The sequence below is a fragment of the Artibeus jamaicensis genome, unplaced genomic scaffold (genome assembly GCF_021234435.1).
Source record: "Artibeus jamaicensis isolate MK-2021 breed Jamaican fruit bat unplaced genomic scaffold, CSHL_Jam_final contig_519, whole genome shotgun sequence".
Classification (NCBI taxonomy): Eukaryota; Metazoa; Chordata; class Mammalia; order Chiroptera; family Phyllostomidae; genus Artibeus; species Artibeus jamaicensis.
Genome location: NW_026521871.1, coordinates 40,120,315 through 40,147,669, shown reverse-complemented (window position 1 = coordinate 40,147,669; position 27,355 = coordinate 40,120,315). Strand labels below are relative to the sequence as shown.

The 27,355-nt window shown below is 39.6% G+C and overlaps 1 protein-coding gene across 7 annotated transcripts in view; it reads right to left on the bottom strand.

Annotated features, from left to right (window-relative positions):
• LRRC3B (leucine rich repeat containing 3B) overlaps positions 1-27,355 on the bottom strand; it is an 82,951-nt gene that overhangs the window by 26,182 nt on the left and 29,414 nt on the right. The window contains exon 3 of one of the 7 annotated variants that reach the window (XM_053668983.1): positions 27,043-27,188. The exons of the other annotated variants lie outside the window; for them this stretch is intronic. The gene's annotated coding sequence lies outside the window, so the exon portion shown is untranslated. The remainder of the gene's footprint in view (positions 1-27,042; positions 27,189-27,355) is intronic. 7 annotated transcript variants of the gene reach the window in all.

Here is a 27,355-nt window from a genome sequence, read left to right as displayed (position 1 = left end):
CAGCCCTTACATACTGGACCTTGAAAAATGGCTGTGCTTCTGTTCCCGATCTGCATCCTATAGCCCTTGGTGGGGCCCTGCCATGACTCTCTCTGCTCCTTGGGAAATCCAACCCCCAGTGTAACCTTGCCAACCCCGTCTTCATTTGGTCTAAATAATGGGATCCCAGGAAAAAAACTGTGGGTGCTGCAACTGCTCAAATCTGGCTTTGCAAACATTTGGAGATTACAGACGCTGCTGCTGCAACTTACCAAGCAGATGAGATGACTGTAATGTTAATGCTATCCTGCATCAAGCCAGTGCTTGCCATGCCCCTACAGTTGTAATCTAACTGCTGTCTCCTACCTGGACAGAGCAAGAAAAACACTATAGCCTCATGCATTTCCCTTCCCTAGATCCTGACCTTTCTTAACCTCCGTCCATTTCCAAAAGGTATGGCTGAAGTCTCAGCATGCCTTGGGACTAAGCATGATTAGAATATAAAAGATCTCAAAATTGAGTTGCTGGGGTTTAACTGGCATAACAAAAATGAAGACAGATTGTTTTTGCACGTCACTGTTAATACATGCTGCAGAATGCCCGGGTAGAGAAACACAGTGTGTAAATTAGGAAATCGCAGATCGCGCATTGTGTTGGGTAAACACAATGGAAAAGTGAAATAAAAAATAGAGAGCTAATTGATGGTGAAGAAAGAAAAACAGCAATCTTTTGATGCTAATGTTCTTTGGGTGAACACTATGTGCAATACACAATGGGAAGGCAAAGAACGCACCCACTGGGGTAATGACACCCCCGTGTGAGAACCCTGAAGTGAGGGGCCTTCACAGAAGGCCACTGTGGCTTTCAAATGAACAATTCCACCACCGAAGAGAACATTTGATTTTTTTCCAGGCTGGGGTCTGTCTCTTTGGTGGCACCTGGCCAGGAAGGCTATTTTTCTATCTCAGTGACAGGACTTCCTGGGGGAAAATAAATAGCTCTTCCCACCAGGAACAAAAGCAAAAGGCACCGTAGTTACACAGTGAACCGGGTGACTAGAGAGCAACCAAAGAAGTTCTCTTCTGCAAGTGACAATGTGTGTATGCAGGGGGGAGGGTGGGCAGTGAGCAAAGCAGAAAGAGAGAGTAAACTTGACAATTTATAAGGGGAAGTGGCAATAATGGGGCACAGATTACATGTCGAGGAGATCTAAACTCTGGGCAATGTGCAAGAAAAACAAAATCAGCATGAAATGTGTGGGCAGGACAGAGAGGAGGGGCTGGTGGCAGAGCTGTTGCCACATCCTGGGTGAGAAAAGATTGAGGGTTAACTGTACGGCAAGATTATGGTGTAAAATACATCTGGTTAACTGCAAAATCTGGTAAAGCCTGCACATGCTGATTTATTAATGGACTGTTTCATTTAAGTTTTCAATTCCAAAGCTTTTGCTTGTTTCAGAAATACTTTCATTCATACCAGGTTTATCAACCATCTCAGTTCCAGACAGTGATTGACATCAGTGATAACAATGGTTGTTATAATTGCAGTGGGTGACATTTACTAGCCCTGACTTTGGACTCTATGCTTTCCTTATACACATCAGCTCATCCTATTCCACCCTCAGAGATATCTGGAAAGGTGGGAACCACTATCTGCCTTATCTACAGATGAGGAAATCAAAGCTCAGAGGAGTTGGCTTGAGTCAGTGGCGGACCCAGAGATGCTGACTGCTCAGCCAGAGCTCATAAATCTTAGGGACTATTATCTCTTGCTGTGCAGAAGTGATGGATTTATGTCGACTCTTCTGTATCAGTCTGTGAAGAAGAAAGTTGCATGTGCTACAAGTTTAGTTGTGGTTTTCAAATTGATTTCCCTGTACAACCACATCTAAACATTACACTATATTAACCATAAATTCTACACCTATAATTTTTTTGTTTGTTAACACAATTTAGTGCAATCCCACAGGACTGACATGAGGTAATCACTGTCTAAAAAATGTCCATATGCACAAAAGAAAAATAAAAAGGACAAGCAAATGTCAATGAGAACAGAAACTCTGTATTAATTACCTCATTTTCTAACCTTCTCCTAGTTCTTTCTCATGTCCTCTAAAGCTATTATTTTTAAAAGCCTAATCCAGACCACATTATTTAACTTGTCTTGTGTGGTATGTGACAAAAATATATGAGAGGACAAAAGGCTAAGTGTTCTCTTCTTGGTTCAATGTTACCTCTGGGTTGTAGCTTTCAAAGGAAAATTCTAGTTAATAATGGAATAAAAAAGATAAAGCTGAAATATTTGGAAATCTGTGTTTTAAGATATACCACAATAGGTCCCACCTTTTGGGCTGGACTTTAATTTTTTTGGTGACAATGGAACAAATGACCTTGGAGATGAAGAAGGAAGAACCAGCTACAGTTTCCTTTACTAAATGCAACACCCAACCAATTTTTACACAGGTTTCTGTCATTCTGCCTGAACACACAAAAGGTCAACTGTTTGAACTGTTCTGGGATGCAATGTAGGAACTGCAGGTTTGTGACATGGAGTGACAGAGAGGCTACAGGAAATTAAAGTGGTGTCTTATGTGTGACATTTCTGGGCTACCTACCTTCCAACAAATGGGTAAGGTGAAAAGTCCTAATACCCAGACCCATCAGGAAGTTTAGAGTCTCTGTCCCTGGTGTTAGATCTCATCTAGAAGAAATGCTATCAAAACTTTAAAAATTTTTATTGGTGAAACAAACACATAGTCGATTCTTAAGTAGATCAATGAGATATATTTCTCAAAAGTACAACTTAGCAGGATTCTGAAACACAGAGAGTTCAAGCAGAGCATTCATGCATACAATTTTCTTCATCAGTGCGTATTTTTATTGGGAAATTTTTTGAGACCTTGGGACAGTGATCATTATTTATTGATATCTTTGAGTTAATGTAAGAAGGAACAATTTCTACCTAGCAAGAACCAGGAGATTCAGATTCCTGTGGATACTAAAGCTCCATGCATCCTATTTTCAATGTCTCAAGTACATATGACATCTCTTCTTAAAAACAAAATAGTTATTCTAAGCTAGAATCTTTAAATGATCAACTATGTAATTTTCAGCAAATTACTTTAACCTCTTTGTACCTCAGTTTTCTTTTCTGCAAAATGGGGACAGTTGTCCCAGCCTTAAGATTTACTTATCTGTTTCCACTGTCCTTCTACTAATTCTCTATCTGACTCTTTTGTAGAGTAGTAAGGACCTGTGACCAAAGTCTGCAGGTGAAATGGGAGCAAATTTCACGCAGGCCAGGAAACCTGATATTCTTGCAAAGGCAGTGCTCAGAAAGTCTCTCTCATAGACATCATCATCATCATCGTCATCATCAATATTTGCAGTGGAATGGATTTTCAGGGCAGCTACTCTTTTTGTATCCTGACAAATATATCATGGATGTGACATGGATATGTTCATTAATATATTAATGCAATAATATACCTTTGAAGTTCTAAAAGGATGGTTTGCTGTGATGAACTGTGGTGGGTGGGTGGTAAACTGGTGTCTGGTTTCTTATCCCAGCCCTCCTTCATAAAGCATGCCTCTGGGCTGCGCCTCGCCTCTCCTCCAGGTCTCTGGGTGGGGAGTGCGGCAGTGGGAGAGGAAGAGTCTGAGGTTTCAAGTAAGAGATTCTTGGTGAGGACATCAGGGATGCCTCTGTGTCTCTTGAGATTTGGGTGGAGGAGAGAGTAAACCTTTAGAAGACAAGAAGGATGTGGAATGCTACTGTGACAAGTAAAATACAACCACAGTGCGTCCCACCCACTCTTAGCAACAGGTATTGATATATTCCAGAGTCCAGAACCATTCCCCATAAAATGAAATACTATCTTAGCAAATAGTAATGGCATCCATTTATTTAGCAACTTTGTACTGGGAGCCTATTATGTGCCAGGCACTGATTAAGGAGCTGTGGAAGTAGAAATAAATATAACAGCACAAAGTGCTCCTTTACAAGACTAGTCTTCCCAGAAGCAAGATGGACTCCACCTCCCTATTTGACAAATGGTTCCTACGTCTAAACCTTAGTGACCGCAGGGCATCATGGGGGCAAGAAAGAGCCCAAGGCTCATGGATGTGCTGTCCCAGCTCAGCAGAGTGATTCTGGGCAGATGACTTAAGAGTTCTGAGGTTCTGCAAATGTACTTAGAAAATGCAAGCAAGACCATATGGTTTCTCATGCATTTTCTTTAGTCTTCACCTGTTAATTCTAAATAAAATACAGAGAGAAGATACTTTCCTGTTCTGGCAAGAAAATCTTCAGGACAATCAATATAGAATGTTTAACACTACAGATATAGGATTCTTAATGCTGTCCAACACACAGTTCCCATTTCCTAGAGGAAAAGATGACTCACAATCACATTTCATCGGCCACCCCAGGACTCTGGGCTGTTCAAGAAATTATCCAGTCATGCTAACACTGTACCAAATTCCTAACCAGACTGGCCCAGCAGGAGTCTTCCTCTACTTTCAGTAGGAATAGAGTGAAAAGGCTAAATAACTCTTTATACATTGATACCCAAAAGCATTAAGTCACTAGCCAAATAAAAAAGCTCTTATGTTATTTTGGTTCTTCAGCAACAATGAGACACATGGAAATTTAAATGTTTAATTTTAAGAAAAATGAAAGACCCGGGACAAGTTTTTTTCTCCTTCAAATACAAAACAACACCTGGGAAAAACAAGGCTTATTTTTTAAAATAAAAATAGTAAAAAAAAGTATGTCCCAGAATTCCAAGTAACCTGGGTTTTTGTTATAGTTTTCATGGCCTTTAGTAACTTTCTTAAAAATCAAAAGTACCATGAAATTACATACTCAGGACAACTAATTCAGGGGCCATTTTCTTAGTTGCCTTGGAGTGAGAAGCTGAGTCACACCTGAATCTTTGCCTTTCACCTGTCATGACTCCATCTCACCTGCAACCCAAAGGTGTAGACAGCGGGTGTGTGGAACCACAAGGGCAGGGAGACTCCTGCACCCTAGAGTGGCTTTGTTGCCCTTGTCCTTCCCTGGTCTATGTACCAGCAACACTCGCATTCTTAGAAATATAGAATTTCAGGTTCCACTCGAGACCTACTGTATGAGGGCCTGCATTTTCTCAAGATCCAGGTGATGTGTTGTACAAGGAGGCCTGACTCTCTCTGCCTGGGCCACCTCTTCAGACTAAAGGAACAAAGCAAGTAATCACTGCAGGGGATAGGCTAATGGAGAACACGAAACTAAGGGATTCCTACCCTCTTTCATGTGACATTCCTTTGCTTTTCCCCCAAGTCAGTCCTTGTATTGCTTCCCTTTTATTCATTCATTTGCCCTTTTTCATGAATATTTTTTATGAGCTTCCCATGTGCCAGACACTGCTCCCCAAGTTGAAGATAAAGCAGTGAACACGACAGATCAGATCTCTGCTCCCATAAAACTTCACATTCTGGTGTAGGAGGGCAGGGCAAACAAGAGGCAAATAAACTGTTGAAAGTTAGGAACAACAGCTCCTGTGAATAAGCAAGAAGCAAAGACATTATATGAAGATAGCGGGGGAGCACTGTTCAGGCAGAAGTAACAGCATGTGATAAGACCCTGAGACACCCTCAGCTTCTTTGAGAACAAGTAGAAAGTTCAGTGCAGCTGAAGCAAAGCAGGCAGGGGCACAATGGTAGGAGTAGATTTTGGGAGGTTAACAGAGGCCAGACCATAGAGGTCCTCAAAGACTATGGTAGGGGGTTTGGGTTCTATTTTAAACATGATGAGAAGCTACTGGAGGGTTGTGAGCAGAGAAGCAAGATGGTCTGATTTCTACATTGAAAGGATAACTCTGGCTGTTATGACCAAACCCATGCAACTTGCCATCACCTCTCCTGCAGAAGCACCTACACCCTCATAGCTTGTCCATCCTTGAGGATTGTGTATTCCCTGTCCAAGTATTTGATGACTGAATGAATAACTGAATGTATTCATGAATGAATGAAAGGTTCTAGTAGTCAAGATCTTGTCTACCCAAGGCAAACAATTGTATGTTATATTATTCATTAAGATCTTTTCTCATCAAATCTATATGGATTTGCAATAGGACAATAGACATGTCAACAGGAAGTCCACTCAAATACTGGAAGATCTAAGCTTCCTAGAGGAAGTTTAATTTTCACTTTGTTTTCAATGAAAGATGAGAAAATGAACATTTTTCTCATAAGCAAAACTTAAGTATAAGAAAGAAATTCCTAATACTTCCCCCTAGAAAGCTCTTCTTCCTTTTTTATTCTCAAAGGCTTCCATGCTAAGCTTCAACACACTGTGAATTGGGTATTGGATGATCTCCAAAGTCATTTTTACTTTTGTTTCAATGAATGTATGGTTTTATGTCCTCTGATTATGGTGTTTTTCCAACCTTCCCACCAGAATAAGTTTCAGAAACCAGCATTATGCTTAGCATGGGGCTTTGAGGGTTCCCTGGCTCACAGGTACAAAATCTGGACCGCCAGGCACCAACATTGACCTCTAATCCAATGTTCACAAGATCCTCTCTGGGGCTTTCATATATACTGAAACCCACTTTAAAATATCCTAATCTGGCCACTCTATACTCAATATTTTTTTCTGTAAATTAAAACATATACAGAATGACATAGTTGTTTAGCTGTAGTTGTTTTGTTGGGATGAACATCTTGGTAGGTTGACACGGATTTATTTCAGTGGGTTGAAGCTTAGAGCTGGGGAAAGGGAGAGTGCAGAGTCATCATGTTTTTGAAGGATCTGTAAAATGAGTGTAACAAGGAGTTCTTGTTACTTTATTGGGTTTTCAACTTTCTGGCAGGGAAATAGATCTTGTTTTTATTTATTTATTTTTATTTTTTAGTGGTTCTGAAATTAAATTTATTTTTATTTTTTGTATGTATGTATGTATGTATGTATGTATTAATGTTTATTTTTAAAGCTTATTTTTCCTTTTTAAAAAAAATTGTTGTTCAAGTACAATTGTCTCCATTTTACTGTTACCACTTTCTTGTTTTTAAAGCCCATAACATTTGAATTCTTGGCCTTTTTTGTTAGGGAAGGATGTAAAGCACAAGTTTGAAAATATAGAAGAAAACATTTTAGGACAAAAACTTGAAGGCCCAGGATATGGTCCTGGTTAAAATAATTTGCTTCACATCCCTGAACCTCAATTTCACTATCTGCAAGGTGAGGCTAGTTTTGATAACCTAAATGCAGGCATTATTTTTGTAAGGCACAAGCAAAGAGGACCAGGTCCACCTCTCCCCATGCTGAGCACACTGTGATGGAACTGGCAGAGTATACACAGAAGGCACTTTCGGTGAAAGAATTGAAATATCAGAATGCTCTGGCTAGTTCTTTCTATGTAGTAATAAAGACATTAATGATTATTCAGCTTCTATTATGTTCCCAACATCTCACTGAACTACTTATGTAAATTATGGCTTTCCATTTCTTAACCTAATGAGGTAGTAAGTATGATTATCTCTATTTTATGCTTGGGGAAACTGAGACACAAAGTGATGAAACAATTTGCTCAAGGTCACATACTTAGCAGTAGGACTGGGAATTCATACCAGATTCATTATCTCCTTCAAAAAATGACTTTTGCCTTCCGTTTATTGTAAAAACTTTGACACCATGATAATTCCTGATATTCTTATATAGCACATGTGGTATTTCCTGGGATTCCCAACCAACCAACCTGGGACTATCGTAAGCTCCATTTTATAAATTAAGTAACCCAAAGCTGAGAAAGAAGAAACAAGTTACAAATGGCAGATGAAAAAGAATTCAATATTTCAGAATAAAAATATGATGAATGGCCTCTTGTATCACCCACTGTAACTGTCAAGTATGCAATGAGATAGGAGGGAGGGGACAGGACTCTTAATCAAGTCCCACGTTATTTTGGGAGATACCCTACTAATATGTCTGTCTGTATTCTAAGAGACTGATTCATGTTTCTTATTTGTAAAAAGCAAAGTGGTGAAATGATTTCTCTTTGGAACTGAGCACCTGTACACATCAGGAAGTGCACATCCTTTTCTAAATGCCCCCCACCACCTCTTCTCCTGTGATGAAAGTAATGGATCAATTAACAGCACACACAGGATAAAAATTGATGGGACACAGGAGAGAAATTGTTACAATGAAGCTCTAAACTGATAGCAAACTCAATCAAGTACAGACAGGGAAGAAATATTAATTCAAATAAGTTAAAGAAAGCTAAGCAGTGTATAGGGGAAGGAAAAGCCTTTATTAAGCTCATAGAAAAGTGATTAAAAGTTGAAATATAATGGAAAGATGAGGAGGCTTGCTTTTTTATCTGGCAGCCAGTCCCCATCTGCCAAGTAACAGAGCTGAACACAAACAAAATAAACTGAAATACTTGGTTTGGAAGGGGTATCTGCTAACATTTAATTCTGATTATGGAAAATCCAAGGAATCAACTTTCACCAGCTGCCATATGACTTTTAAGTAAGATACAACTTGGGGGAATGAAAAGTAATAAAATGTGTAATAATTTTTTCTTTAGAAAGGTAAATAAGAAACCTCTTTTATTTTCCAAGTTATTGGTTTGTTCTGTTCAAGTAAGACAAATTTAATGAAGAGAATAAATCTGAAAAAAACTGAGCAATTAGTAAAAGTTGGGGTTCAGCTCCATGACTCTTGGGGTCATAATGGGGTAAAAAGGTAACAATCAATCTCCTTCTTTTATAGATACTGTTTTATTTTTAACATTTTTACATAAATATTAAACAATATTTTGGCTTCAATAATCAAATCTTTCATTTTCTGAATCTAGCTAAGGCAGCTCAGGTTTGTTAATGCAACTATGGAAGAAGAATCATCCGACTATGGGAGGAATTTGCTTCACCTTCATGAAATAAAATGAATGGGAAATCAAAGGCAAAGGCAGTTCTTCTGGAAGCATGCAACTGGTGCACTGCAGTGGGATGTGGTGGAAGCAGCAATGACTCGGTATGTCCCTCATCCCCTCATCCAATTTTTGTTCCACGCTCACAAGTACAAGGACCTCTTGGGAACACCAGTGCCTCTGTGAATCTACCATAATATAGTTGAATTTTTTAATATTCATTGACTGGAAAAAAGCTAATGGCAGCCAGGTACTCTAAATTCAGTAGTACTTTTGAATGAATTTGCATTTATTAATTTCAATAAATAGCACCTTTGTATGTTGACTCAATGGTTGAACATGTGACATTAAATTGTTCAACCTACAGACAATGTTGGTAAGTGGATGGCTTTGAGAACCGTATAAGCAATCTGCGGTGCCTCAGGAATCTTCAGCTACTAGATGGGAACTACTGAACCTTTTCTTTCTCCTAAAGACCTCATGGTACAAAAAATAGGCTTTTAGAAGTAATTCTAGCACGTTACCCTGCAAAAATTTGCAGCCTATATGCATTGAAAAAGAGCCAGAGAATTACACACTGAAATGGTAACAGTATGCATTGCTGGCTTAGAATAGTTTCAGGAGGTTTATTTGCTTTTCTGTATTTTCCAATTTTTCAACAATAATGATTTGTTCCTTTCACAGGAAAGAACAAACAACAAAAAAGCCAAACACAAATGCTTCACCAAAGGTGTTTATGCTATAACATCAGGGAAGCCCTAGCAATCCCAGAATTTTGGAATATGTCCCTAGTATCAGCTCTCAATCTCTCCTGGGGACCCATTCCTTCAAAGTGATGTCACAAACTATAGAAATCTAAATGTGTACTCTACTACCACATCATATTCTATAAAACCAAAGTTTGTGGCAAGAATAACTCCATTTTCATTGCAAAAGTAATCCTGTCTGGTTCCTGTCTAAGTCCTGCAATGGCTCCCCATTGACCTGTAGGGCAATGTCATGCCACAAAGCTTTCTGATTCTGCCTCATGCCCAACCTTTCTGCTTAGTGACCAACTCTGGATCTGTCATGACCCTTGAGAGCCATCTTGCTTGCCACTTCTTGGGAGTCTAGTCTTTTCTCAGAGCACATCCTCTGGAACAAAGACTCCCCAGTTCTTTCAGTAGGGCTCATGTAGGGAAAAGGATAAATTCACTATTCTACACATTCCCGAGATAGGTTAAAAAGTTAGTAAACCTATTTTTAAAGGATTTAACTGCAATCTAGGTATGCCTCCATAATCTGGTTATTTGAAAAATATAGGTCCAAAACACTATTTCTGCAAAAATTAATGAGAGGTCCAAAGCAATGTTGAGTCCAAAAACTCAACATTGATGGTGCACTGAAAATTGTTAGTACCCCAAGTATCTGTGTTTATATATGCAGGAGGTATGTACAACGGCATCAAGTATGGTACTGACCACTATTTATCTCACAATTTTCAGTCAATGTTTGCTTGGCACATGTCTACGTGAAATAAAAATCATGTACCACAGCCTCTTTTGTAGTTAGTCATATCCATGGACCAAGTTTTGGTCAAGGAGATAAAGAGCCAGTTTTGTTGTGCTGTACTTCAGGTCTCATCAGAGAGAAGGCACACATGCTCTTGTTCCATCCTATTGCATGGAATGTGGATGTGATGAATGATGCAGTTTTATAAGTGCTTCTGGACCATAAGGTTGGAAGCATGCTCTAGAAATGACAGAAGAGTGAATTGGAAGGGATTAGGTCCCTGAATGAATACTTTCTATGACTCTTATTGCAGTTCTAGATTGCCTACTCTGGGTTGTTTCCAGGTGACAAAAGGATAAATATTTGTCTCTGTATTTGTAGGACAATTTCTTTTTTTTGAGATCTCTATACCTGTAGTTCAAACTAATGTTCAAGGATATATGAAACTTTGTATGACAACCAGGCATTTTAGCAGAATACATAATTAGAACCCTTACTAAAATTAATAATGCACTAAGTTCACTAGGTAAATATCATGTATTAGAGTTACTTAGCAACTTTTTAAAAAAGTTATCATTCTCATCATTCTCCCAGAGATTGAAAGACCATGGGGTTGAGTATACCTGTCTAAACTGAGTTTCTTTTTTCTCTTTTTTTCTTGGAAGGAAACCTTTACTAACAGTGAAATAAATTACAGAAGGACAGTTCCCAGAATTCAAGTAGCCCAGGCTTCACTACAAAACAGTTCAAATTCATTCTTAGTTTTAACATTGTTGCTGGCAAAAAAAAATGTTAGTGATCGTCTCTTTTCAGCTTAAATTCCTATCTTTGAAAAAAAATGTTATAATTGATATAGTTCTAAAGTATAAAAATAGCAATTGCCATTCTACAAAATACCAAACCAATACTCCTAAACTGTCATGGTCAGGCAAAACAAGAGAAGATTGAGAAATTGTCACAGACCAGAGGAGATAAAGAAGCATCACCTCAGGGTGATGTGGGTCCTGAATTGGATCCTGTAGGGGGGGGGGAAGCACTGTGGTAGAAACAATGGTGACATCTAAATAAAGCCTGCAGTTGGGCTGGAGTTCTAATTGTGACAAACCAAGTCAATATAAGGTGTGAGCAATCAGGGACACTGGGTGAGGGCGCACAGAAACTATCTGTTCTATCTCTGAAGCTTCCTTTGTGCACCTAAAACCATTCTACATTTTAAATTATTTATTTAAAAATAACAACATGTATTGACAAGTTGTTGAAAGAATTGGTTGAGATAATAGGTATACCCCAAGGGCTTGTCGAAGGCATCCAATAAATGGCAATATCCTTCCTTCTAAGTGAACCCTTAAATCCCACCAATGTCTTTGTGTTCTGATAAATTCTTTGACATGTACTTCTGTTTTGGCATGGCTGAAACACTTATTTCTTATCATAAACTTTCATACATTTGAGCATGTTTTCCTGGGCTTTTCTTCTCCACCATCAATTATCTATTTGTCATTGGCTTTTCCTCATAGTTACTCCTCATTTTTCCTTGAAATCCTTTCTCTATGCTCTCTTTCTAAAGGCCACACATATCACTAGATTTAGGATCTAAATCATGTGAAGTGTCCTCACAAAGACATCCCATAATAAGCTTCTTAGCAACAAAAGTCCTCTCTTCTCCCTGATTCTCCCTCCTTCTCCCTGTCCCCAGGTTTCACACAGAGTAGGTTCACAGGATGTTTCTGTTAAATTGATTTAAGTTAATGAAAATGGACTACAGTGGAAGAATTGTTTCAGGATTCTTGAATGATTTATTGCCTTTGCAAACATTTCAGCATGATGTAAGATTTAATTACAACACTAAACTTTTATCTCTCTCACATTTACTTCAAAGTCCCAAGTTAGACAGATTTTCTAGTACATGAGTTACTCCTGTGAACATCAGATGCCTCTGGGAGCTCCATGAACTCTGTCAAACCACCAGGACGAAAACGGTGATGGAAACCCTCTTATAGTAAAATAAAAGCATACCTAATGTTTGACCATAATACAAATTGCCAGAAGATTCCTCACTTATTTCCAGAGAGTGTCTGGCAAATCACACACTATTTTTTAAAAAATTTCTGGGTTCTTTCTTGCTCATTCAGCCAATTTTAGTGTCTGGTTATAGATTTCTGATACCATATACATTTTATCATCTGTGGCCTCAATTCTCTTTCCTGTAGTTATCAGTAATAAGTTGTACTCTTTTCTAAGAGATAGCATTTTGAAGTTTGTTTTGGTAAATTATGATAAAAGAGAACACAATGAGTCATCTGGGAAGAAAAACCCATCAATGAGACAAAGCAGTGGTGCTTCTAGGAAATAGATTTTTTAGTGGAACTGAATGAAGAACACAAGAAAAGAACAAAAGATGGCAAGAAGAAATAGTTTAGTGCATGTGACTTTTAATCATAGCAAAGAGAAGTCTGACTTAGAAGTTAATTACTCAGGTAAGTCAGTCCTCCAAATCCCAGCTGGCCTTGGGCTATGAACGGGACCAGTGGCACTCTACTCTGGGCAGCTCAGACCCTCTCGGGCATTAGCCATGACCCAAGCCCCGGAAGCAGATGGTCTACCCTCATCACCAGGGATCCCTTGATGGTCTTAAGTCCTCCAGCTTTTGGTGTGCTTTTACTCCCTGCAACCTAACTCATGCCTTCACTTAAGATGACCCTCAAGGTGCTGGAACCCATTTTGCTTAATCCAATACTTCTCAAAGTATGATCCACAGACCAGGAGATTCAGTGTCACCCAGGGGCTCTTCAGAAATGCAAATTATTGGGCCCTACCCCAGACCTAATGAGTCAGAAACTTTAGGGATAGAGCTCAGCAACCTGCATTTTAATAAGCACTCTACTTTATCCTGACCCACGGTCAATTTTAGCCTCACTGACCACAAGTGGAAAGCCAAGTGACTGGAAGATTATATTTTGGGGAAGAGGCAACCCTTAGCCCATGCCAATAAATGTGGGAATATTAACACCCTGGCTGCCTCACCCTGGTGGGGACAAATCAGAGGTGGAACCCAAACTGTTTCCAGAACTGCCCTGGAGAACAGAAGCAAAATGACCCTCTGTGGCACTCTCTTGATGCACAACCTCACTTGTCCTCCTTCCCTTCACTTCCCTGTCTCACTGCTCTAGGACCACATTCTAATAAATCATCTAACATGGATCTCCACCTAAGAATCTGTTTCTAGGGGACTAAACCAAAAATACCTCTTTCAGTGAAAACTTCAGCACCACTGGTTATAGCCCGGTGGCTCCAGACACTGTATATCCCAGAGGCTGGCCATAACAAGATAAACAAGACTCTCTCTGACCTCAGAAAACTTAGAGCCAGTGGCCATAGTGGTGAGGAGCAGATGCATGAACGCGTATTGTCAATTTAACAGTACTGAATTTCTCAACAGTGCTAAGGAAACATTTTTACCAAAATCCTTTAAAGAGGCAATAGGCCCAACTAGCTGCTGAAGTGTGGACAAGAATTCATGAGTTGGGTTATGAAAAGTAAAGTATTTCTGCCAAAACCAGGAACTAAAATGTGGAAATGAGGAATAGAGAAAAGCCACACATCATTTGGTGCTCATGTGATGTCAAGTAGAAATTGCAGATAGGCAGGTGAGGAACTCAAAAAATTGAGAAAGTTTATATCCTGCTAAGCTGTGTGGGCTTTACAGTGTGGATGATGAGTATTCACTGATGAGTTTTAAGCATGAGAGTACCATGTTCAGAAGTGCATAGAAAAATCCTCTCGGCTGAATTAAGAAGAGCAATTGTACCAGCAGGGAGACCAAGTCAAAGACTATAGTGATCATCTAAGCGAGATATAACAAGGGCCTGAACTAGAGGAGCACATGGAACCCAAGAAATATTTAGGATGTGAAATTGGCTTTGACCGAACAAATGTAGTCCTGGATGAGACGGAGGAATTAGGCAAGGCCAAATGCAGGTTTTTGTGCTTGTGTGAAAAAATTAACTTAAGAGTCATAGTCATTTTCATTTCACTAGTTTAGAGTGAGAACTAAAACAGCCAGGCTAGGAATTGCTCTCCTACCTTAGGAAAGCCAGATACAATTACTATTCTAAATCAACAGTCAATAGAAAACTTTGTGGGAGCTGAGACACAAGGAAGTTTTGATTAGCTCTGATATGGAATTGCCACTAATACAGAGGGGCTAGGCTTGCCAGGATATAAGGGAAATGGGAGGAAGTTAAGGGCTAAATGGGGGCCCCAAAAGGGAACATAGTGACAGAAACTATTTATTAATCAGCACGAATGCATTTCAATATTTCAATATCCGGTATGCTGGTACCATGCACATTAGATGAACAGCAGCTCTAGAAAACAAAATTGTTTTTCTTATAGTAAATTCTTCAAATCTCAGAACATGGAATATGGAAGGAGACTAAGAATAGTAATGAATTAAGTTAACTTAAATCAGCAAAAACACCAGGCACCATCGATCAGCCCTTTCAGTTAAACACCAGTTAGGCATGATTACTTTAAATGGAAAGTTAACGAAATTTTTCATTCTTTCTTAATTAAGAAAATTCTAAGTCAGGAGAAAATTAGACAAGCAACATGCAAAAGCTTGCCAAAAGAACAAACAGTAAAATGAAGATGTATGTGTATCTGTTACGTGGGAGAGACAAAAACATAAGCAATGTGAGCTGTCAACAAAATAAATTCCACAAATCACTCTTTGGACAGAAACAAAGATACCTCCTAACTCTGGCATACAAATATTCTCATTTAATGCGCCCCCTTTTCAAACACACAACATGATTTATTAATTAGCACAGAACTTTATTAATCAGGCAGAAGTATATATTCATCAGTAATAAAGCATTTCAATATTTCAACAATGGGTCTCTTGGTACCAGGCATATCAGATGAATATCACTTCTAGCAAACAAGGATGTTTTCCTTGTATTAAACTCTCTTGACAAAGCCAAAGGATGCTTACAAAAAAAGGGAAATGCCTTTGGAAATGGTTTGGAAGAGGTTTTTTTTTGCTGGTGTCTTGGAGTTCGGAGGGGCCTAAAGTACAACCCAATCTAGTCCCACCCTCTTGCTCCTAAGGCATGAGTAGCAAAAGTGGCAGAATGGCAGTGCCAGCACAAGAATTCCGTTCCCCTTCCACCCAGTCTCTTGATTCTAGAAAGACTTCCCTGAGTAACACAGATGCACATGCCCACTTCGCTCCTTTCCCTCTACTCCATTTGCCTTCAACTCCTTGGTATCAACATGAGAGAAACACCATGAGGAAACGCCAGTTTCAGACTTTCACAAAAAGAACAGAAACATCCATGGGTCTCATCATGTCATCATAATCGGAGAAAAGACTGTCTGCTAGAGGAGCAGGCTGGGATGGCAAGCGCAAGAGGTCATGGTGGGAATCAGGAGACAGCTTCACCACCAGGAGAGCTGCACTCTCTCCAAGAATGTATAGTTGCAGGCTCAAGTCCCACTTTGGATAAAGCAGAGTATAGTGTTACACACACACACATCTCTCTGTCTACCATCTGAAGACATGGACGGAAACCAATCAGCGTGAGCAATGCCATAGATACAGCAGAGCTGAGGGGCTGGATGGTAGAGAGATTTCAGAGGACAGTCTGAGCCTGCCAGGGTATAATGGAAATGGGAGGAAGTTGGGAGCTAAATGGCAGTCCTTAAGGGGACACAGTGGCAGAAACTATTTATTAATCAGTACTAATGCATTTTAATATTTTAGCAACCGGCCTGCTAGCACCAGGCATATCAGATGAATACTGGTTTTAGCAAACAAGAATATTTTTCTTGTGTTAAACTTTCCAAATCCCAGAATGTGGAGCCCAAGTGGAGTATGGAAGAGAGTCTAAGGACAGTGATGATTTAAATTGGCCACAAGGATCTAGAAAACAAAAATGATAGGGCAGTCCAGCATTAATAGTCAGAAGAAATGACAGTCATCTAACTCAAGAAGAGACCGAAGGAAATAAGATCTGAAATTCACGTTTTTAAAAAAATGATGAGGTTAACACGAGCAGTTTTCTGGAATCAATAAGTAAATGCTGGGGCGATACGTTAAGGGCAACAGCATTTCTCGGGAAAGCCTCAGCTTGGAGTTCCTGAGGGCTCACAGAGATCGGAACCCATGATTTGGAGAACACAGTCACCAGGGCAAGCTCTCTGGGCAGGGTGAGTACACTCTCTCCATTCCGGATCTGTCTGCACTTTCCTGACCTTCCAGCCTTCCCAAGACACTACTGTCAGAGACCGCCTTTGGAATTTGGGTTTTGGTCTTGAGCTGGAGGAAGCTAAGGAAATCAGGAAACTCAGTGCAATAAATTATATCAACCCAGTTCCAACTGATGATTTTCACTGATTTGCCACATGTGGGACATGAGGTTTCGTTTTCACAAATGCTACAGGATTAGTGTGCATAGACATGTCCATGACAGCAGTGTTTATAACAGCTCATTGGCTGACAGACTACAACATATGCACTCACTGTGATGTTACCCAGCCATTGAAATGATGTTTATAAAAACCCTATCATAGGCCTGGCTGGTGTGGCTCAGTGGGCTGAGCACCAGCCTGTGAACCAAAGGGTCACTGGTTTGATTCCCAGTCAGGGCACATGCCTGGGTTGCTGGCTAGGTCCCCAGGAGGGGGTGTGTGAGAGACAACCACACATTGATGTTTCTCTCCCTCTCTTTTTCCCTTCCTCTCTCTAAAAATAAATAAATAAAACATTAAAAAACTTTATCATAATGCTAAATCCTGCAATATAGTAAAAAGGGAGGATATAATATAATTAGCTGTACAGTATCATTACAGCTAATTATAACAAAATGCATAAAGATTAATAGCACTTGGTTGTGGGGATTAAGATTTTGAGTGGCATTTCTTTATCCTCCTAGTTATTAATATTTTCCCAATTTATTTTAACAAATGAATAGAACAAACCAGTGTGCTTTTGATAAATTGTGGGCACTTACACACTTACAGAATTATGTAGGTAGTAAATGTGATCTTCAGATATGAATTACCTGTTTGGTCCCAAATTGAAGCCATAACATGTTTTGTTCTCTTCACATAAGATGTTCCTGTAAACAAAGTCCATTGCAATGTTAATGTGTGTGTGTGGGGGGGCGGATGGGAAGTGAGGGGATTTCAATTAAAGATGCACACACGTCCAGAGTCAGCATTTGCATGGACTGGCTTGAAAGGCACCCATAACCCATTCAGGATGTTTTTGATATTGTTCAAATATCCAAAAATGTAAAATAAAAAAAGAAGAAAAATAAAATCACTGAAGCTATTAAGACTACATGTGGCTTAATAATAATAGGTCAACTAGTATAAAGGACACATGGACAACAACTAAGGGGGGTGAAAATGGGAGGGAGGTTGGGAGCACTGGGGGGGTGGACTGGGATGGGAGTAAAAGACAGAAAACTGTACTTGAACAATAATTAAATAAATTTTTAAAAAATTAAAAAAACCTTATACAGTGATTCACATAGTAAATAGTTAATAAAAGCCTTTTCTTTAAAAAATAATAGGTTAAAAATGAAATTATCCTAAAAGTAACTGAAGAATTTATATTTTTTAAAGAAATATATACTACGCTGACATTATGACAGTATAATACCCATCACAACCCTGTGAGGTCAGTACACTTATCATCTCCATTGTAAGGATGAGGAAACAGAGGCTAAGACAAGATAAGTAACTCACTGAGGGTCATGCAGCTAAGAAATGGAAAAGGCAGGAATTGAACTGAGTACTCTCTGACTTCAGGTTCTGCATCTTTGACCACTATTCCATATCATCTGCATTTTTGACACCAGAAACACACACCTAGATACCTCAACAGTCAGTAGGCCTCAGGGACCATCCTTCTCTAAGAATTTTTGCTCTAGAACAAACCAGAGAAAGTGAGTGCTGCACTGGAAGACACAGATAACTATTAACAACTAGTTTCCTACACTGACCGCATCAAAAACCTAAATGACTCCTATTTTAGAAGCCAATAGTTAAAAAAAATGATGATGTAATTGTTTGATGGTTCTCCTTTTTAAATCATCTTGGAAGTGTTACTTATTTGCATGCATCAAATTCATTCCATCTTTGCTCTATTTTGAATTTGCTACTTTAGTTTAAAAGATAATTGTATCTAACTCTAACATTTAATCTGAAATGAAAGGCTTAAACCATGATTTTTGCCTAAAAAAAGATAAATTCTGATCTGGTTAAGTGAAATGAAATAAAATAAAGTTCTGGTTTTAAACTCACTTGCTTTACTACTGTGGCTTTCTGACAAAGAGACAAGAAAAATTATTAATCTCTAATTATAACTTTTTAGTTGAATAACCAGGAGGGACTTCCACCACATGCATTCAGGAACTAAAGTCATAGAAATCTTGGCCCAAGCAACACAAGCAAAACCCCAGTAAATTCTTCTTCCTTATAGTTCCCTGTTCTCAAGCTGCCTGAATTCTTGGGCTGAGTAGGGATGTACTAATTTACAATGATGAGACCTGTTTTATCTCCCACTAAAATTTAGAGGAAGAAAAGTGTGTGTGACTGGAACATGAAGAATTTAAGAAAAGTGAGGGTTTTTGCAGAATGAGAAATATGTTGGAATGAGACACAGCAACGAGAGAAATCATGAGCTAAATCTGATGTAAAATTCTGTGGTAAAACTGGTTTCATGATGAAAGACCTTTCCAAATGAAGAGTCACATGCAAAAGGAGCAGGGGAATTTTTTTTTTTTTTTTGGAGAATCATTTCAAAAAATGACTGTCAGTGTCAGGGCTGACACTGACAAGAAGAATCTACAGGGAATAATATTTCACAGAATGGGAATGAATGAAATCAGCTGATGGGTCTTCTATTGGTTTTTAGCCTCTATGGAACATTCTGTTTTCAGAAAACCTGAAGCAATTAAATCCAAAAAGAATTTTTTGTTTGTTTTTATTTAAGTGTTCAGGCAAAACAAGCTCTTCCTGAGGAAGCAGCAAATATGTAGAAATATGGACTAAAAAATATAAGCTGGCTATTTACACAATACTATTTAAAATATCTAAGCTCTGGCGGGGAGATTAGGTTGGGGTGTAATCCCATATACCCAGAGGTTGCAGATTTGATCCCGGGTCAGGGCATAGAACTAGGCTGCAGGATTGATCCCCAGCTGGGGCACATACAGGACGCAACCAGTCAATGTTTCTCTCTCACACTGATGACTTTCTCTCTCTTCCTTTCTAAAATCAATAAACATATCCTTGGGTGAGGATTAAAATCAAATCAAATCAAATGTCTCAATGATAATCAAATGCTTCCATCTAATCCTAAGAATCTGTCGGCATGGTTGTATATAATCCATAAAATTTCATACGCATTACCTTATTTTGACTTCCCAACAATTCCAAGAGGTTGCCAGGGCACCATTAGACTCATTTCATAGATGATGGAACTGGGACAGTGAGACTAGAGGGTTTATTAAGTGACAAAGGCAAATTGTGGAATCTGAACCTGAACTCACATGTACTCGTCACATGTGAATCCAGGAAAAGCATGATAAGAGAGTGTACTCAGCAGCTGGCCTGCCTGGGCTCAAAATCTAGGCTCTGCTGATCTGGGCAGGGTAAGAAACAAACCTTTCTGTGACTCAGTATCTTTATTTATAAAGTAGAGATAATCATAGTACCTACTTCATAGGGTTGTTGTAAGGATAAAATGAGTTAATATTCACAAAATGCTTGGTACCTGGTAAGCACCACCCATGTGGCTGTTATTAACATACAGATAGCTATTTGGTTCCACCTCCCCTTTTAAATATTGAATGATGTTTGTGAAGTTATGTTTCCAATTTTTATACTTACATGTACTAATATTCTCAATATACTAAGCAGAATCATTAGCAAGTCAGCATGTGACACCAACCCAGAGACCTAATTGTCTGTGGAACCTAATATACCCTGCAATCACAGCTAACTGTCCCTTCTGTCAGGTTATTGATTATAACCATGCCAATCCCATCACTCAGATGGAATGGGATCTGGTATCTTCCCATTTTTTGCCGCCATAGATGCGACCTTAGAAGCTGTGCTGCCTAAATTAAGCAAGCTCACAATGACCCAGAGGAAGCACTTGGTAAAATACTGTGGATTGAAAAAAACATGAAAGATCCCCCTTTTCTCCTGATGGCAATTTTTTACCTATTTCCACAACTGCAGCTTGGTATTTACTCCTTATCACAGACACCATGTCATCTGAAAATGTTTTGTGTAAAGAAGGAGACCTTGGTAAGAATGGGTGCTGCTTCGCCCCAGCTCTTCCCTTCTTTTCGGCATGTGGCAGTTGGACCAAGAGCAGGGGGACCTGGGGAGCTTGTGGGAAATACTAGATTCCAGGCCCCACTTTAGACCTACTGTATTAGCATATGCATTTCAGAAAGACCCCAGGTTCCCATGCACTCAAAAGTTGGAGCAGCCCAGGACCACCTTTCTGCAGGTGGTTTATTCGCCATTTCCCTTTTGCTGGAAGGGAATAATAAATGGTTAGCTGTTCAGTGCCCGGATAAAGTCAAGATTGGCCTGAATTCGACAGTTAGAACTATGATACACTTCAGCAACCGTCCTAGAACTAAAGGCAGCCAGTCTCATGCTGATTTTCTCTAATGTCTCTTGTTATTTACTTATCAAAGCTTGAAAAAGCAGATGTGGCCTCACCTGCCACAACCCAGAAAAACAGAAGAATGAGTCATCACACTCCATAATTAGATAAGCAGGCTTGGGTCTATAGTTGGGTGAGCCCAGAAATGAATGAAATCCAGGCGAAACAATCATCTCTTTGGAAAACTGGGCTCGGAAGGCAACCTGGAAGGGAATAAGCATCTTGGCTGGAATGAAGAAGTTTAAGAGTCTCCCAACTAGTTAAAAAGGGTGTGGGGAGGGTAGAGGGAGTAACTTCGTGAATCACTGTAACTCTGGAACTACTCAATGCCTAAAAGAAAGTCTGAGTCTATTCAAATGACTAATGCCATCCATTCAAGAAAGTGACCTACCAGGTAAAAAAGTTGTAATGCAATCCTTTAGGGTAAGCCCTACTCTCAGAGAGAGAGATGGGAACTGCCAGAGCTCCAGGTTATGCCTCAGAGGGGTTAGTCACAAACCATGATTGTACCAGCCCCTTTGTCATTTTGTCTTTGACAAGAAAGTACATTTGAAAATTGAATATAATTCAATGAGTATCAACCGGGCAGCAAGCATCTACCTAGCATGGTGGGAATGTCAATCATGAGAGGTGATTCAGGCTGTTCTCTCAGGAATTTGAAGTTATTCATGGTATGTTATTTTCATGCATAAATATTTTACTTCATTTGTGTAAGGAGAGAAGAGCAAAGCTGAGAGTTTGCACTCCTCAGGGTATGGGTCCTTGAACAGCAGGACCAGTGATCACCAAAACTACACATTTTAATATCTCTTTGACATGTGATGGTTTTCATACACTTATGCATAGGCTATTGATTTGTATGTACTCTGGATCCCATAAAAAAGGTAAAGGAAGTGTTTTTCCTCTTGACTTAACAAAAAAATCTCTGCAGATCAGAGGACTGAGTGAGTCACGCCTGCATGGCCACAAAGGGGCAGAAAAAAGAATTGGAACTTGGATTCTATACCAGTCTAGCTAGGTCTTTGTCTGCTCTTTCACGCTTTGTCCTGATTTGCTTGCCAAGAATGTCCACACACCTATTTCACTCTAATCTTGACCTTAGATTATCTTATGAAGTAGGAAGTAGTGTGGGCCAGTGATTCTGATTTTCAGATGATTTTTCAGAAACTTGTCCAGTTTGACTAGCAAAAGGGTCATGAGGATTGAAACCCCAATCTTCAGATTCTTGGACTTGGGATCTTTCCTCTGCTCTCCTGATGTGAGTACTCTCAAATTCATTTCCTAATCTTCTTGGATACCTGGCCTGACTATATTGTTTGCTTTGCTTGCAATTTGGTGCAGGCATGTGACTGGATTCTGGCCAATGGAATGAGAATACAAGGGATTCATGCCTCCTCTAAGGCTTGGTTCACAGAAGTATCACATACACAGTCCTCTAAGCCTCTTGCTCTTCTGACTAACTGGAATGGTGACAACAGTGACACCCTTGGAAGTCATGTATTGATGATAATAGAGCCACAGTCAGCCTAGGTCCCTGAGTGACCGCATGGATCAAGGTCACTTTCCCCTTCTGCCTTACCACCAACCTCAAATTATTCTGCACAATCATATGATTGAGAAATAAACTTTTGTTGTGCTGAGTCATGACATGCTTGGGTCCATTTGTTTTAGCACTTAGATGATCTTGGCAGCCCTGCATATCAACTGTTTGGGGAAACAGTAGCAGCCACACACCCCTTTCTCTGCTTCACAGAGATGATCAAATCCACCTCTGCAGTGATGCTTTAGGACACTCATAAATCACTGAGTCAAAACGACCTGCAGAGGTGAGCAATCAGACACAGCCCTTTGGAAACCGTGTAGAGAAGTAGACGAGATCAGGCTGTGTGAACAAACCTCAGTTTGAAGTCCAACTCTATCATCTACTAGATTTGCAAATTCTGGCTGGTCCCTTAGCCTCTCAGAGTCTCAGTTTCCTCATCTATAAAATGGTGATAATAAGCAGGGATTATGTTGTGGTGCATTTTAAGCCATACCACGATTTATATGACATGTTTGGCACAGACCCTCCCACATAAAGTGTACTTGGTAACTGCCAGGCATTTTTGATACTATTTAGCATGCACGTGCCCAGTGGACCTTTTCTGTCACCACAACACAGCTTGAGTGTAGCTGCAGGTCATATGGGTAGTCAATCATGGAGTAGAGACATGAGCTCTTCTTCATTTGATATTCTAAAGAGGACAGAGCTATGGAAGACAGTTATGCCAATTAAAAAGATAAAGGTAAGTGCTGTCAGTACAACCAGCAGAAATGAATTAGTGAAATGAACAGAACTGTATTTGTCTCCAGCATGACTGGATTTTACTAATAATCCCCAGTCAACCTGCTGAGTAAGATGTGCTTATCAGGGAATGCCTAAATCATACCATGGCAGAGGCTCTCGATTGGATTTTACCAACAGTCTACATAAACAAAGCAGCATGTAGCTGAAGATACAGACAGTAGTATGCTTCTAAGAGGCTTTCAGAGAATTACAGAGGGTTAAAAAGAGGTACATTTTATCATCTGTTGTTCACTGGCTTTAGGATAGGGTCATAATATTTTGTCTGTGACTACAGGATTATTTCCTTCATCTTTGCCTTATCATTTTAAAACTTGACTTTGGAAATTTCCCCTTTACTATTGCACTTAGTGAACATAACACAGACATATTGACACACACATGGACACCACAGAGTTCCCATTGCTTCAAATCTAATCAAACCATCACCAAAATAAAATGTGCCCATATAAAACTATAGCCATGCAGTACACTGCTTTAAAACTCCATGCCATTCCAAATTCTCATGTTATTCGATATTGCATTTAAAAAAAATGACAATCTCTAAGTTCAAGTATATTTATTGACATTCTATGTTACCAGTTAAATTCATTCACACTGATAGCACACACATCCTTCCTGGGATTATCAAACCATCGGGAGCTGCCTTTTCTGCAGGCAGAATAAAAGGATATGATTAGATCCGAAAACGCCTCCAAAGATTCGCTGTTGTGATTTTTACTGTGATTCTCCTCGTGTCCCTTGCTTGTATTTTAGCATTAAAGCTGACACATGGCACACTGAGACTCCATTCTCTGGGATAACACTGACAAAATGCTCATCACCTCCTGCAGAGCCAACAAGGACCACTGGTCAAAGTCTGGGTGCGTCTGCCTCTGAGCTGCCTCATCTCCATTCCTTCTTCTCCATCCTCATGGTCACCATCAAGCGTAGTGCTACTCTGTCATTAATGCTACTTGCAAATCTTCCCTTTTCTTGAAGAGACTAGGCCTCAAACTCAGAATTGCTGACAGGTAAGAGTATCTAACAAGAAACAACTTGGTTTTATTTTTGTAGCATTCTTTCCTAAGACTAAACTTCTATTTATGAGAAGCGACACTAGTTTTCCATTGAGGATGTCAGAAAAATATTTGATAAGTAGATAGATAAGCAGATATAGTCATATATTCTACACAGATCTATTTCAGTAAAAATAAATAAGTCCATTTATAGGAAATGGTACACACAATAAAAACCATAAAAGATGTAAGGTAATAACTAAGGTTAGGAAATGTCATTTTAAAGCAACTTCAGCCTCCTAATGTGATGTACGTTTACAGTTTCTGCTTTATTCTAGGCACTTTTACACACTGGTACTATGTTCATTAAAAACAAAAACCCAAACAAAACACCTTCTCTGTCCAGTGGTTGCCTTTGCCTACAAAACTACACACACTGTTTTAGCAGCTTGGTATCCAGCCCCTTCACAGCATATTCTGACACTCCCTGATAGTCTCACTGTCCCTTTATGCTCCAGGCTACAGCCAGAAAGAACTTAGTACTGTCTCACTACCTACCTTCTTATCTCTGCTTTTGCTTGTGTTGCCCTTCTGCTTAGATCAACCTCCTTACTCTCTGCCATACAAGTCTTTGCTATTGTGCTCATCTCCGAAGTACTCCTAGAGCATAACCACATTTCCCTTCAGCATTTATTATACCTTACTTTATTTTATAGTCGTGTATCAAAACCTCCTGAGAGACTTTTAAAACAACTGATGCTTTAGCCCCACCTTAGAAATTCTTGTTTAATGTGTATAGAGTATAGCCTGGGTTTTGGAGGATTTTAGACACTTTCCAAGAGTCTTTAGTATGCAGCAGGATTTGGGAATCCATCACTAGAGACATTTATGACCTTCCCTGGTCCCCTGCTTTGGACAGTCAGCTTTTTATGTTTATTCACCTTGGTACAGATGGAATGGCAGTGGGAAAACAACTCGAGAATCCAAATGAGCATTCTGAACAGACCTGAGTCTGGGCTTGCTAAGCCCGATGTGGTCTTATTCTAGCACATCCAAATCTTTGATGGATTTCCCATTGTGATTCTGTCACACAATTGTGCAGGTTATTATGAACAGACCACCAGGAAGAGGAAGGCGTAGATTCAACCAGGATTTGTCTGCACTGTGTCTGCATCTAGGAAATGCATCCTGCAGGCTATTTTAGGTTGTCACTTAGAGACGAGAGAGAAAACAAAACAGAACAGTCGTCTGGTGTCACCAGGTATGGACACTATAAATTCCTCCAGTGTTCCCAAGATACAATTCATGTCTTTATAAACTAAATGCCATCGATCAGATGAACCACTGTTTTCAAGATGGCGTCTTTCAGAATAACTGTGCCTGATACCTCCTGACACATGCATGGTACAATCTCTTCTCAAAAACAAATAAAAGAGAATTTAAAAGGGTAGCATTATAGGTCATAGTAAAATCTAACACCTGGTTCTGGGCTGTAGTCAGAAAAATGATTTAAGGGCCTAATAAACCCAGCATGATCAAGAGTTCTCAGATCTCTGCTAGACTTCAGGTTATCTTACTGTTATTTAAAGGACACAGTCAACTTTGTTTGCTGTGAGTTCTTCCTTCTGATAGTGTCCAGGTTTTGTTTTATACTCCACCACTCTCAGCCTCCCCGAGGCTTAAATCGGTGAGAAATGACATGCCAATTTCTCCTAAAACATTATTAATGACAGACCAATTTCTTAACTCACATGTACATTTCAAATCAGCTTTTCTGCCATCTTTGTTATTCTGCCTGTAGAAAAATGACAGAAATTCTAGATTTCAGGGAGAAACCATTCTGATATAAGACAAGTCAGCCAAATTTAATGTCAGAGAGATGCAAGTCATTTTTGTTTCATTAATTCCCACTAATACCTTCTTCTTCCTCATTTTCTCTTTCCCTGCCTGTGTCTCTTCCATTTTTGTATCCAGCATTTTAGGCACTTTTGTTCTCTCTTCCTAGTATGTCCACTGACATCTCATCCATTCTTTTTTCTCACAAGTTCAGCCTCCTGTTTTGGGGTGGCCTCTTCCTGAACATGAATCTACCAGGGGGTGCTGTCACCCCTTCCCCTCCTCGTAGACCCTGGCAATGCCTTGCCCTGGTCGCAGTGAAAACAACTCCTTCCAGAAACAGATTCTAGCACATTAAAGATGCAGGCTTATGCTGTAATAAAACTGTGTGTGCATATGGATCAGAACTGGGAGGCAAAGAATCCAGAAAAAATTAAACATATTTTCTAGTATCCTAAAATTTAGAGAGATGCTTTATTGACTTCCCTTGGTGTTGTTATGACTGTGTTAGTTGAATTTTAAACTTTTAAATAAAAAGTATACACTTTAAAAAAATGTTATCTTAAAGTCCATAAATATCTATGGACGATTTCTTAAAAGTAGGGCTGCGGGTGAGTCATTCAAAGTCTGAGACAAAATGATGAGTACCTTTGCAGAGGCACACTTCGTACATGGACATTTGAAACGGTGTGTCCTCTTTGGATTAAAGGATTCCTACATCCCCTCCCCACAGAGGAACTTTATTCTTGCAGAACTTGAGCCACTCCTGTTCTCTTACCTCCCTGGAGCCTCGCATTCAGTTGCCTGGCTCCTCTATGCTGTTCCGTTTGCTTCTCTGTTCTGCCCCACTTCACAGCTGTGCGATGACACCACGCACTTCCCGGCAGCAGATGCTGGTAGGAGCAGGTGCCAAAGCAGCAGAAGCTGTGAGAAATGGAGAGAACGCCTCAATGGGTGGGGCTCTTCTTCGCAGTCCCCAGCTGTCCTTCCTTCCCGGTCCCAGGGACAGGACAGGCCTAGGTGATCACAGGAGTGTTGTCATTTCCTCATCTATAAAATAGCCTTTTTTGAGAATTCACTGAGATCATACA